Genomic DNA, 14,419 nt, shown 5'->3' with positions numbered 1-14,419 from the left:
TGTGTAGTTGAATTATATATAGGGATGCTGACATGCTTGCCTTCTCTAAATGGCGTGTGCCTACGCGGCAACTTGGCACCGCAGAGCGTATTTTTTTTTCTGCCGCTGATGACAGGCTGGTGCTCGTGGAGCCTATGCCCAAATTAAATCTCGAGAATATACGGACGTCGTTCCAAAATGACCCAGAGTGAGGCTGACAGTTTGGGCGCCAAATTGCACCCCTGGAATCCGAACATCTACCAGCGCGTATGCGCTCTGGTCAGTAGAGGGTGCTATCCCCACGCTTTTGCGCAAGGTTCTTTTAGTCATGGTTGTTGAAAACACCATGACCTTCGATCTTCAATGGACTTAAAAGTTATCTGTTCTATGAGAACTCCGGAAATATTGTGAGCAGTCTGGGTCTAAATGAAGCAAATTCTTACCGATCAAAGAGTAATTCATCTTACTACTACGAAAAGAATATATATATATATATATATATATATATATAAGGGAAAGAAGTGTATACCTAAGGGTTTTCCGTGTTTTAATACAATATTAATGAGATATAACAGACAGTAATGCCAAGGAATGTACAGGGGAAGTTATTAGAACCAATGGAATGTAAATAAGAAGAAAGAAAAGTGGATAAAAAATTACCAACTGTGAGCAGGAATCGAACCTACGACCTTCGAATTACGCGTTCGATGCTCTAACCACTGAGCTATCACAGCGGCCCTCCCTCCATCCACTTTTTTGGGTTTATCTGTGAATTTAGAAGTAGGAGTGACAGTCAGCGCCATCTATAAGCCAAACAACGAGTGTGAAAACACTCTTATGCGCATGTTTGGCGTCACGTAGCATGTGAACTTATCATGAGCGGGCAGCTGATTAATTGTCCCTCTTATACAACCTAAACACACCAAGTCTGCCAGTACGAGACCCTCGTTCAATGAAATAAGGGAAAGAAGTGTATACCTAAGGGCTCGTTTTTCCGTGTTTTAACACAATATTAATGAGATATAACAGACAGTAATGCCAAGGAATGTACAGGGGAAGTTATTAGAAGCAATGACATGTAAATAAGAAGAAAGAAAAGTGGATGAAAAAATTACCAACTGTGAGCAGGAATCGAACCTACGACCTTCGAATTACGCGTTCGATGCTCTAACCACTGAGCTATCAGAGCCCTGTACATTCTTTGGCATTACTGCCTGTTATATCTTATTAATATTGTGTTAAAACACGGAAAAACGAGCCCTTAGGTATACACTTCTTTCCCTTATTTCATTGAACGAGGGTCTCGTACTGGCAGACTTGGTGTGTTTAGGTTGTATAAAAGGGACAATTAATCAGCTGCCCGCTCATAATAAGTTCACGTGCTACGTGACGCCAAACATGCGCATAAGAGTGTTTTCACACTCGTTGTTTGGCTTATAGATGGCGTTGACTGTCACTCCTACTTCTAAATTCACAGATAAACCCAAAAAAGTGGATGGAGGGAGGGCCGCTGTGATAGCTCAGTGGTTAGAGCATCGAACGCGTAATTCGAAGGTCGTAGGTTCGATTCCTGCTCACAGTTGGTAATTTTTTCATCCACTTTTCTTTCTTCTTATTTACATTCCATTGGTTCTAATAACTTCCCCTGTACATTCCTTGGCATTACTGTCTGTTATATCTCATATATATATATATAACTTGCAGGGTTTTACGTCCCAAAACCGATATGAATATAAGAAACGCCATTTGGGAGAAATCCCCAAATTTGGACCATGTGGTGTTCTTTAAGGTTCACGTACATCGCACGCTACACGGGCCTCCATTGCGCCTCTAACGCACCAATATTAACACATGAGGTCCTTTACAGCGACGTTGTTTACGTCTATAATTCGGGAGAAAAATGGACACATAGTAAAATCTAAAATACCTTCGGCGAGAGCCTGTTGTCATTCGACATACCATGGTATGTCTTTTCTAAGTTTTTTGTGTATGTATAGCGTTCGATATAGCATTTGGTACTGTGCACGGTGTAAGAAAAGTGGTATCGGGGAATGTACATGCTTGCGGTGATTCCCCGAACCCCTTGACGTGGAATCGCTTGCCAGCGCGCCTTCTCTTTTCCCGAGAAAGACAGTCCCGCTAGCTGGTTTCGGGTCAAGCCGCAAGTACTGTTTGTCGGTGAATATAAACGCTACGCGTATCATTGATGAAATGTTTGTCGTTGATGTTAATATTATTACGTTTGGCTGAGAGCGACATTGAAATACCAAACTAAATTTACCGAAAAGTTGAAGATCCCAAAACGAAACAAGCGACTCAATTTAGAGTCTGTATCATAACTTGCCAGTGGTATCTGGACACGGAGAGACGAACGGATGAATGGAAATACGGTATTGAGCTCGGGATCGTTAAGCGCTTTTTCCAAACACATGCTAAGCTTTAGCCTTCAAATTCATGCGCATGTATTCGGGTGCGAGTTCGTGGAGTCACGGTTGGCGCCATCTAGATGGTTTTAACATATACACGCCCCCTGTATACACTAAAGGCGAATGTTAAGTCTTCGTGGATGGTTAAAATAGCGTTCCGAGAACTTCGCTGTGCTTTTTTCATGCCAAGAAAATGCTTAGTTTGTAAATGATATCACGTTTAATGGTCGGTGTACTTAAAACGGCCTGCCTCCAAGAACGGCTTTCTTTTCATGTGTGCCCAGTACTGTTCAACGGCCAGTGCAGCAGAGCACAACCTGGAGAAAAACGGAACTTGCGTCATTACCAAAGGTAACTGCGGAGAATTATTTAGGGGCGAAGCTCCTTACGCTGTAGGTCGTATGGGCCGTGTCGGCGTAGTCGTCGTATAGTAGCCAGTTGCATTGCATTGCATGTCAATAAAAACGGTGTCGGAGCATCTCCACGGAGTGAATTATGATGAGTGGGGTGAAGCGTCTGTCAGTCCGTCCTTGCTTCTGTCCATCCGTCCGTACGTGCTTGCGTACCTCCATCTGTCTGTCTGTCTGCTTCGCCCCACTTGTCATCATTGATCTCGTGGATATGCTGCGATTTATTTGCGAATCAGACTGACATGCACAAGTCGCATTTTATTCTGTCACTTGGGATGCACTGAAATGTTCTTTTTTTCATGGACGTTTCGGGCCCTACTACGCGATCAAGCCAGTGTCCCGGAACTTTTCTGTGGTGGCATCTTCCACATTTACTTCAAAATTCCCATTGGTAATTGCTCTGCTTTGTTCAGTACTGACATTTTAAATGTTTTCAAGCATTGATCTTTCACACTGATGTGAAATGCCTTTAATGCCCCTTTAATGTGTACTGCGCCTCCTGTTGAGTATTTATAAGAACAAGCAGTTTTACTAACGCATATACTTGTTTCTTTTAAGCCTGTAAAGCGTGCTTTGCCATGAGATGAGAATTTATCAAGAGAAACAGTCACGTGAAAGTGGCTTTTTTCTGTTAGTTATTCATTCCCATTGACGGGGCATCAAAATAAAGGGACCCGTTACCAATATAATTATTTTTTTTTGGCCCAAGGAGGATGAGGAGGATGAGGAGGAGGCGGAGGAAAGTTTAGGTGGAAGGACAGGGAGGTTAGCCAGTTCTCGGACCGGCTGGCTACCCTGTGCTGGGGAAAGGTGCAAGGGGAATAAAAGATTATAAAAGGAAATGTTGCAAAGAGAGAGAGATAGAGAGAGAGAAACTACAAAAAATAGCGACAGAGGAAAGGCAACATCAAAGAGTATAAGACACTAAAGTCTGTATCTGAGGCAGTTTTCCGCCTTCTGGGCTGAGGATGGGCTCGGCCAATGACCAAGAATCCTTTGTTCCGACGAAGGCCGACCGTCCACTCTATCCAGAGCTGCAGTCAGTTCTTGTCTTGGTGCGTTGAAATGGGTGCACTCGCATAGAAGGTGCGCGATGGTTTCCTCGCAGCTGCAGTAAGTGCATGTAGAAGAGCTGGTCATTCCAATAAGATAAGATTATGCAACCTTTATTATCTTGGTAGCACTGACATTTTAGACGTTTCCAAGCATTGACCTTTCGCTCCGACATCATCATCATCCTAATCATCATCATCATCATCATCATCATCATCATCATCATCCTGACTACGTCCACTGCAGGACAAAGGCCTCTGCAATGTTCCGCCAGGTAACCCGGTCCTGTGCTTTCTGCTGCCAATTTATACTCGCAAACTTCTTAATCTCGTCTGCCCACCTAACCTTCTGTCTCCCCCTAACCCACTTGCCTTCTCTGGGAATCCAGTTAGTTACCCTTAATGACCAGCGGTTATCCTGTCTACGCGCTACATGCCCGGCCCATGTCCATTTTCTCTTCTTGATTTCAACTATGATATCCTTAACCCCAGTTTGTTCCCTAATCCACTCTGCTCTCTTCTTGTCTCTTAAGGTTACACCTACCATTTTTCTTTCCATTGCTCGCTGCGTCGTCCTCAATTTAAGCTGAACCCTCTTTGTAAGTCTCCAGGTTTCTGCTCTGTAGCTAAGTACCGGCAAGATACAGCTGTTATATACCTTCCTCTTGAGGGATAGTGCCAATCTACCTGTCATAATATGAAAGTGCTTGTCGAATATGCTCCAGCCCATTCTTATTCTTCTAGTTAATTTAATCTCGTGGTTCCGCTCCGCGGTTATTACCTGCCCTAAGTAGACATACTCTTTTACAACTTGAAGTGCACTATTACCTATCTCGAAGCGCTGCTCTCTTTCGAGGTTGTTGTACATTACTTTCGTTTTCTGCAGATTAATTTTAAGACCCACCTCACGGAGTTAGACAAGGAGAGTAGAAAGGTGTGTCGCTCCCACATGAAATGCCTTTAATGTCCATTTAAAGTGTACTTTGCCTCCTGTTGAGCATTTATCAGGACAAGCAGCTGTACTAACGCATACACTTCTTGTTTTTGAGGCGTGTGAAGCGTGCTTATTTGAGATGAGGGCTTATCAGGAAAAGCAGTCACGTAAAAGCGGCCTTTTTCTGTTTTTTTTATCTGACTAAAGTGGCATAAAGTGAAAATGACGTGTTATCAATGTAATTACTTTTGACCCAAAATTTAATAGCTAGGTAGCACTGACATTTTAGATGTTTTCAAGCTTGACGTTTCACACCGACATGAAATGCCTTTAATGCCCGTTTAAAGTGTACTTCGCCTCCTATTGAATATTTATCAGGACAAGCAGTGGTGCTAACACTGTAGTTCTTGTTTTTAGGCCTGTAAAGCGTGCTTTTTCTAGAGATGAGGGTTTCTCAGGAGAAGCAGTCACGTGAAAGCGTCATTTTTGTTTTTTTCTTTTTTTCATTCTGATTAAAAGGGCATCAATCGAAAATGATCTGTTATCAAGAGAATTAACTTTTCTTATCCAGACTTTAATAACTTGGTAGCACTGACATTTTATGCGTTTTCAAGCATTGACCTTTCGCTGCGTCATGAAATGACTTTGTTGCCCCTTTAAAGTGTACTTTGCCTCCTGTTGAGTGTTTATAGGGAGAAGCAGTTTTGCTAACAAATATTTTTTTCCGTTTTTTTAAGCCTGTAAAGCATGCTTTTTCTTGGAGATGAGGATTTATTAGGAGAAGCAGTCATGTGAAAGCGGCTTTTTTGTTTCATTTTTTTCATTCTCAATAAAGTGGCATCAAGTGAAAGAGACCCGTTACGAAGAGAATATTTTTTTCTGACACAAACTTCAATAACTCGGTAGCACTTTTACTCCGTTTTATTCTTGTCTGCGTCATCTGTAGTGGGTTATGTAGTTTACAGGCTGGGTAACAGATGAAAGATAAGTCTGTATGCTGCACACTCCTTCTCGTATGTGAGATTTATATTTTATAGCTGAATTCCTGGGGGTTGAAGGAACGCATTTAGAGATCGCGTAAGCCATGCGCTGATTCTTTTCAGGGATCCAAAGAGCGCCAACCTTTATAGATGCCACAGTTACAACGATCCACGGAAGCTGAAAAAAGGCTCTCTAAAGAGTTTCGAGAACCATGGCTAAAATTTTGTAGGGCGTTGTTCCAAATTAGCTAAGCAGTGAAATTTCGGGATAATTGTTTGGAAGTTTTGTAGGCAGCAACAAGTCCTCCTGTTTTCGGACAGTAAGTCCGCTTTGCAGCGGCTAAAAAATGGATTGGTTTTAGATCGATGCACTCAAAGATCACTGCGAATCCTTAGAGTTCTGCATGTCACTGGTATAAACATTAAGTTTCAATGGATTCTATCACATGTGGGTATATCGGGTAATGAGGCGGCTGAAAGACTTGACCGGAGTGCTCTGGAGCTTACACCAACGAAGAAGGCTCCCAAAGACAATCCGCGTATCTTACGAGAAGCTGTCAATAAGCATTTTCACTCGTTATGGCTGACGCCTCACCAGCCATGTGTGACACAAGGGCTATCAAGGGAAGAGGCCAGCTTGCTTCATCGCATCTGAAAAGGCTCAACGCGTACACCAGCATGGCTCCACAAGGTCAGACTCTCCGCGACGCCTTTGTGCCCGAAGTGCAAGAAAAATGGTGATATAGAACACTATTTGCCTAAGTGTCGTGAACTTAGGAAGGAACTGCAAGGTTTATTTGAGGAACTGCAACGGTTAGGCTCGCCATGTTACAGCGTGACTGATATTGTGTTTCGGCGTGGTCACTCGATCTTCAGGTAAGAGGCGTCGCGACTTCTCTTGAAAATTTTGAATACTACAGACCTCGCATGTGACTGGTGATAAGTGACAATTATGTTTGGGGTATAGTGCAGCAAGATAGAGTACCGGCACAATACTGCATTTGGAATAGCACAGAGGTCGCCGTCTTATGCCGGCTTACGTCACGCTATGCACAATTTTTATTTTAAGAGCTTGCTCGTGCTTAGTTAAAAACCAAACAAAGGACATTAGCTACAATTAATATAGCGGAATGCGGGCGGGGCAATTGCCTGCAAATTATGCAAGGCTAGATTCGCCGGTTACCTACAACATCCTCAACCTTTTAACCTTGGTATAATTCTGGATGTTGAAAGGCTGCCTTGGAGTGTACGGTGTTCTTGATGCGCTGTCTCTGAGTGTTGGTTTTTCAAATCGAACTTATTTTGTTTCCATTTTATTTGAATTTCTTCTCACTTGTGTCGCTGTTTCTGTTCGTTCACTAAATGTTGTCAATCTTTGCGGGTGGGCTTCAATCACATGAATGAGCTATCTACGCTGAATGCAAGTAGTAAAACCTGGGCTTATATCACTCCTGTGTTATTTTAAATGTGTAGCATTTTTTAGTCGCACACTGTCGCTGATCTGGCGTCGGTGGTGCCGTCCTCACCCCCCACTGCGCATGCTTGCGTCTCGTGCCAACTGTCGCTCCCCTACCCATATCTAGCCTCACAAGGCCGGCGCAGGCAGTGCCTGCCAGTAAAAAAAAACAAAAACTGACAGCTTGCGCTGCACAACCGTTCAGTGGCCACTGGAAGCAACAGTACCTTCGACCAGTATGGGGGTACAATCCAACAACAGCGTTCCATCACTCGTTGAAGGCAATGCTTCTCTTTGATTCAATGAATAAGAATAATAAAGACGAAATGACATATAAGCGTTCCCAAACTATACCCAATTACGTTACATTAACGCGGTACGCCCACCATTATGCGACGCATTTACTCGAGTTTCCTCCGTAGGAAGAGGTGGGCAGCTTTTTTTTTTATAAATGAGAACCGGCCAGTGCACTGCTAGGTGGTGTAATAAAGAAACGAATTGCTGCTTAAGAAACGAACATAAAACCTTCTGTTTTTCAAAGTATAACATTACAGAAACACATCTCGCATCAAACTCAATATAATAGTGGATATGCAATTATATTTCAATAAAATTATCTATGCATTGGAGATGGTACACTAAAGTGCATGCCGTTTATTAGCCTATAGGCAATCCACATCATTGGCTTTTAGCATCAGTACTGTGTTCTCATGGTGCATATTTACCTTGCCCGTCTATGAGAGGATCGCTGTCCTGATATGATGGGTGACCTACCAGCCAATTTTCAGTTTTGCGATACGCCGAAATAGACATCTGCTTACAGGGTTACCGTTGGATGGATTCTAAAAGGGACCAGAAATAAAGCCAAAAGTAGCCACAGTAGCTATGCCATTTGATATTACCGCCGAATCGGTAGCCAAGTAAAAGCGGAATTATCAGTAGAACTTTTATTGAACAATAGTCAGGACCATTTTGATTAAGCAAGGATATAAAACTATATTAACACGGAAGTGTTTTATGACAGGGTCCACCGCTGATGTATTTCCGTCACGGATGCGGAATTCTAAAGTGTGCACTTACAAAGGGCAGAAAAAACTAGAACAAAAAGTTCTGGTGCCGGGAGTCGAACTTACGACTTTTTGCACCACAACGAGCGGCGCGATACGACTCGGCCGCTGAGGGCATGTTCTTCAATGTACTAACGGCGAGCTGTTTATATATTTATTTGAATAATTCACAGGCCAACTTGGACATATCAGGAGGGGCGGTAGAGAGGAGGAAAGGAAATTAAAGGATAGCCTAACATGCAATGGTAAAATATAATTAATGTTCAACAAGAAGAATTAATAGATGCGTAATATAATAGCGCGCATATATCATGAAATGGAACAAGATAAGTACGAGCAGACATTTAATGTAACAAAAACATGCTCTTACATAGCTCAAACAAAATGTGGCAGCACAATTACTGAATCGGATGGTCTATTCTAGTCGGCTATAGTTTCGTCAAAAAGGCTATGTATAAAGGCTTTAGTATACGCGAAAATCAGTTTCAATATATCTAGCCTAGTATCTCTTGTGTTTCGCATTTTAGCAAGACGAAGGCATAACACACCATTTATATTTAAATTAACAACCAATACATTATCAAGAAATTTCATGCGATAAAAATTCCCTCTGGAATGTAAAGAAAATATTTTGTTTTTAGTCATGAGTGCACTAGAGGAATCTCTTCGCTTATATTTACTAAAATTAAACATAATGACCTTCCGATGGATCATTTTAAGCTGATCAGAGTGTTTTAACCTATGTAAGTTTCTTATTTTATAATATTATAAATGTATTTATTTATCTTATACACAAGGGAAAGGTGCCCCAGGCCAAAAGATACAAGACCGTAGCTTCAAAGCGCCCGAGCCGCAAAAGAGTACATTCATGTGACACATGGAAGAGAAACTGAGCGCAGCGAACAATGTAAATTGAATACCCTGCACGCACAGGTGTAAGGTTACATAAGAAATAAGTAGACATTGAACTATGCAAGTTGCGACAAAAAAGTACTCCGTTAGTATAAACCTACACAGAAAAACGAAAACAAGGTACCTATATACTGTGCCTTACAAAATATCTTTTATGCTCTTTAGGCGTTTGGGTGAGTAGGTAACGTATTTTTCATTCGTGATGTATATTCTAATTTTGATCGCACATAATGTTCACAGCGAGCAAGTGTACTTGCGATTGGACATAACGTCGCCCTCTGTACGCAAAAAGGCATACTTTCTGAAATGCCTTCGGGAACATTTCCGTTACATGTTTTGACCATGTTATTTGGTCAGTAGAAGGGACTCCAACATGCTTGTGGCTGTAAACTGCCCAAATGGAAACGCCGCTGGAGCGGTACTGAAATATTAATGGGGCGTTTTGAATGCGAAGCGTTTCTTAGTGGAGAGCCGGCAAATTGAGTGTTTCTATTCATCCGTACATCCATGCCATGCCATGCCATAACATGCCATGACATGCCGTTCCGTGCCGTGCCGTACCAGCCCAGCCTAGCTAGCCAGCTGGTAGCCGTATTTACAACCGCCCACGTCTGGGTACTCTCGTGATCGCCCTTTAAACATGGTGTATACGAAAATTGGCGTGTAAGGGTAGGGTAGCTTGGGAAATATGACTGTCTGGGCACGACATCAATAACGTGTGAATAATGCGTTGAGCAAGTTGCCAAATTCTTTCCTCTAGAGACGTGAGACTCATACCCGTACACAACGGGCTGTGGTTCGCATTAAGAGAAACATACGTTGGCAGCGCAGAGCCGACGAAGGAATAAATCCCCAGGAATAAATCCCCAGGAATAAATCTCCAGGAATCTCCCCAGGAATAAAATGCAAGCATCATGCGTGGCAAACAGCTGTTCTAACATAGAGCCATACCAATAAATACGTAAACCTGCGACACAAACTTAACGCCGAGTTAACGTCACTTGTGGTTCCAGTGCTGGCTTTCTTTTTATAGGAACTCATTTCAATTCAAAGGGTTGAACAAAATATATTCAGGCGTCGCTCGTGCCCGTGAGAATACGCTAACGAAAATTACGTGTTATATTTATATCGTGTCACCGTAAAGTGCTCTTCGTCTCGATAATTCTGACTTATATGCTCTAACGTGAATGCTGAGACGCTATGTCTGACAATAAGTTATCAATAGCAGTCATAAGTAAGCCCCAATGTAGCGAACTTTCCTGGTAAGCCTACGACGTGCACACAACTAGAGCACTTAACGTCACTCCACCTCGTACCACTTGCCTTGAAAAAAGTGTTCGCTGCTGTGAAGTTATGCGCAATGGCTGTTTTCTTGCTCCATAGGGTCGGGGGTGCTTTCTATATAGGCACTGTGTAAGAGTTCTCCAGTGTTTATATGTGTTCGGTCCGGAAGTATAAAACATGAGCCCGAGATGGGGGAAAAAAGAGGGAGGAGGGCTGGAGAAACCCGAGCTTGTTTCGCACCGTTGGTGGCATAATCAGATTTCGTGCTAAGTTCAGGGAAACGCTCGCGAAAAAGCCCTCCAAGAATCAAAGCCTGGTTTTCATCGCGCAAAATAGACTTGAGCGTCGCGAGGTCTTTCACGAGCCCCAAAGGAACTTTAATAATAATGGTGCTTTCTTGTGAGGCTCGCATTGAAGCAACTAGTGCAGTTATACTTTTTAAAACTTTTTTTTTTGCTATTGAGGTGGTGCTTTCAGTGCATAATACTTTATCCGCGCTCGCGCGGAAATATGCAAAACCGCCTGCACGGTCCACGTCAGTAAGCGAAAAAAAGCGAGTGCTTGGCCGATTAAAAACATTTCGGGCAAAACTAACGAATATTATAAACTATTATAATATCTGAAACTCGAGCTCATACCTGTGTAGCACGTATTTAAATAGCTTTACTTTTGTGACAGAAGAGGTGCTTTCGATAGAAAAAAATCGACGTTGAAAGATATCTTTAAGTCGGAATACATCGTCGAGTTGGAGTTTCTGCAGCCGGTAGGTAAGTTAAACCGGGCATGTGAAATATCTCTTAAATTATACAAATGGGTTCGGCGTTCTTATTTATGCAAATCCGGTCTTCAAAATCCCATACTTGGGACTACAGGAATTTTTATTGCTTGTGTTTCTCGCTCCATTTATAAGCATGCGCAATTTGCTAACATTCATTGTCTGTATTTTTCGATTGTACCCCCAACAGAGTGCTTTAGTGGCACCATTAATCTCTGCGTGCACTAAAAGATTGCTAAAGTAATAAATAAACAAGTCACAACTTTAGTTTCTGCATTGTATATGATGACATACCACTTGACCTCTCGCTACGTGAATTTCGTTATTCGAGAAATGGTGAAACATTTGTAGAAATATTGGTTCATGTCATGAAAATGTAAGAAGAAGCCGAAACTATTCCTCGATATGACGCACAATCTGTAGCTTTGCTGCGCAGCGCGAAGGGCAGTGCAGTGCGGTGTCGCGAAGTGTAGGAGGCACTCAGCGGAAACACTGATGTAATAATGCAAAATACAGTTTACAAAACTGCACTTGCGCTCCATCACTAATCTCGGCAAAAAAAAAGTACTGAGTATGAAGATACGTGCCTATGCTGAGACACAACGGGAAGAATTGGCATTTGTTGTAACAACATGTATTCATGTTGTTACATGACACACATCTCATGATTATCATGTTTGCACCAGTCACATACCTTCTTCATTCATTCACGTACTGTAATACCAAATTTGGTATATGTGACGCTAGCGAAACGGCCGCCAGTGCATCATGAGCGTCGCATGTAGTCATGTTGTTACATGATACGGATGTCATGATTTTTATGTTGGAATCTCTTGCTTGTGTTCGCCATGCAGTCATGTCATACCATACCAGTTTTGCAACATACCATGTGAACGAAACCACCGCAAAAGCTGCAGAACCATGAATTGTAAATCATGACATTCATGACATACGTGTCATGAGTTTCATGTTGTGACTGCTCAAATGTGTTCTTCATACAGTCGTAATATGCCATACAAATTTTGGTATCGATACCATTATCGACACAGCCAGGAGAGCTAAAAGTCGTAGGTGGCTAGATAGATAGATAGATAGATAGATAGATAGATAGATAGATAGATAGATAGATAGATAGATAGATAGATAGATACGCTCAAAGTGGCCGAAGTCGCTAAGAAATGCTTCGCATTTAAAAAACCGACTGCTCGCGCTGCACAACCGATCACTGGCCACCTCGTATATGTAGGCACAGCATCTTGACCTCCAAGGTAGTGCTGGTGGGATGTTTTTCATGTTTCCCTTCTGCGTTCTTTAAGGCGGATTCACACGAGGGAACGGAGGAGGAATTTTCGCAGCGGACGGCGCATCACGTCGCGTGTGCGTAATCGAAACGTGCCGTCCTCGCTTCATCCGCTCTCCTCCGCTCGCGGCACGGATGAAAATGTGTCACCGCTATAACGATCCCTCCATTTGGTGGTCGTCTGCTCTCGATCGAGAGGATTCAGCGTCAAATCTGTCAACGTTGGCCGGATTGGCGTGGCTAGGAAGCAGGCTGCCGGCTTAAAATCCACACGTTTTAGTTTTGCGGCAACTACCGAATGCGTTTCGTGAGACAGTAGAACAGGCGAGTCGTTTTTGGTGTTTTGGTGGTGGATTGGTGCTTTTCATTCACAGCGCGTGGCCTGCATGACCTCATAAACGCTCTGCATAAGCATAGGAGGCGAGAATATGCACGAGGACTCCGCGAACATATACCCCCGACTTTGTGCATGCGGCATCTATGTTGCTGCGCTGGATGAAACTAATCACGTGACTATTCGGTCCGTGGAGCAGCGGGATTTCGCCCTCGCGTGTGAATCTAGCTTTAAAAATTAAAATTCGCAGCGTGCTTGTTAACAAAAAGAGAAATGCGGGTCTCGGCGCCCAATCGCAGTCGCCTGTCTTTCATTGCCCATTAGCAACGATTGGCATTAGCAGTGATTGGCATACCTGTGTCAATAAGTTTGCTCGACTGCCAACGTATTGGTCTCGCCAGATACATGATGCGCCATCAATTTCCATGTGCACATACTAGTTGTTAATGCGTGAGACTAAATCGACATTCTTTCGCGACAGGTCAGCGCAACGAGGTGCTCTGTTTCACATCATTTTGACGTCGTGGTGTGGTCTTTGGAGCAACCGCGGGGCTCTTATTGGAGGCAGGTAATGTAAATAAATTTAAGCCGAAAAGAGAGTGAAACTAACTAGAGTAATATTGAATAAATAAAAGAACAGTGAAGTAGCAGGTGGCTCAACGTAGAAAAAAAAACTTGGTCAAACTAAACAAATCTAGTGAGAATCCAAGCGGAAAGATCTTCATTCTGGCGCTTCATTAAACACGTCATATCTTCTTTTTGAAACGTCAAAATTAAGCTCGAATCTTGGCACAAAATAAGTGTGGGACAACCTAGAAGAACTGGCGTGTGAACATATAAGAAAATTGCGTCGTTGTAGCTTGGTCGTTGTGCTTATTAGAAAAAAAAAAACATACGTTTGCCCGTAGCGACACATACGATATAAGTCGTATGATGTACGCCAGTCACTAATAAGTTCCTTCTATTGCTTGTGCTTGTATTTGAAAGAGACAGTACACAGAAGGCTAACAGAGACTTACTGAACTGTCAGGCGATTACCATGTAGTCTGCCAGCGTATGGCTAGAAACGACGCGCCATGTAGCGTCATTACCACAGTACACGTGAAAAGTAATCTACCATTGCTTTTAGAGCTCAGTCGTTAAATGCATTGCCTGAGGACACATCTCGCACATTTGAATCCACTGGCTTCCATCAACTCCTTGCATGAGCTGCATGAAGCTTGAGACAGGCGCAAGGAAGTATAAAATTAGCTCTTGACGCATTTTCAGTTTAAAACAAAACAACCCCGCTCCTCCAGTGCCAGATTTATACGCGGCCAAAAACGGCAATATCAAAATGTTGTTGAGGCAAGCTTATACCTCAACGTATAAGCGCTGATGCCACCATAACGTATACACTGAAAAACACCCAGAGGCACTATATGACAGAGATGAAATAACACCATTCAGGCGGTTGGTAAGTCATCACATAAATACGCTATTTTGAGTGCTGCTTATGTCAACGGAAGTT

At 42.8% G+C, this 14,419-nt stretch overlaps 2 non-coding genes across 2 annotated transcripts; one reads left to right on the top strand and one right to left on the bottom strand.

Annotated features, from left to right (window-relative positions):
- Positions 1-640: 640 nt before the first annotated feature.
- On the bottom strand, positions 641-713 carry TRNAT-CGU (transfer RNA threonine (anticodon CGU)). Its single transcript has one exon. It is a non-coding gene; the product is annotated as a tRNA-Thr (tRNA).
- A 775-nt stretch (positions 714-1,488) lies between these two features.
- TRNAT-CGU (transfer RNA threonine (anticodon CGU)) lies at positions 1,489-1,561 on the top strand. Its single transcript has one exon. It is a non-coding gene; the product is annotated as a tRNA-Thr (tRNA).
- The last annotated feature ends 12,858 nt before the right edge of the window (positions 1,562-14,419 follow it).

This window comes from Rhipicephalus microplus, chromosome 4 (assembly GCF_043290135.1).
Source record: "Rhipicephalus microplus isolate Deutch F79 chromosome 4, USDA_Rmic, whole genome shotgun sequence".
Classification (NCBI taxonomy): domain Eukaryota; kingdom Metazoa; phylum Arthropoda; class Arachnida; order Ixodida; family Ixodidae; genus Rhipicephalus; species Rhipicephalus microplus.
This window is presented reverse-complemented; position numbering and strand designations above follow the sequence as displayed.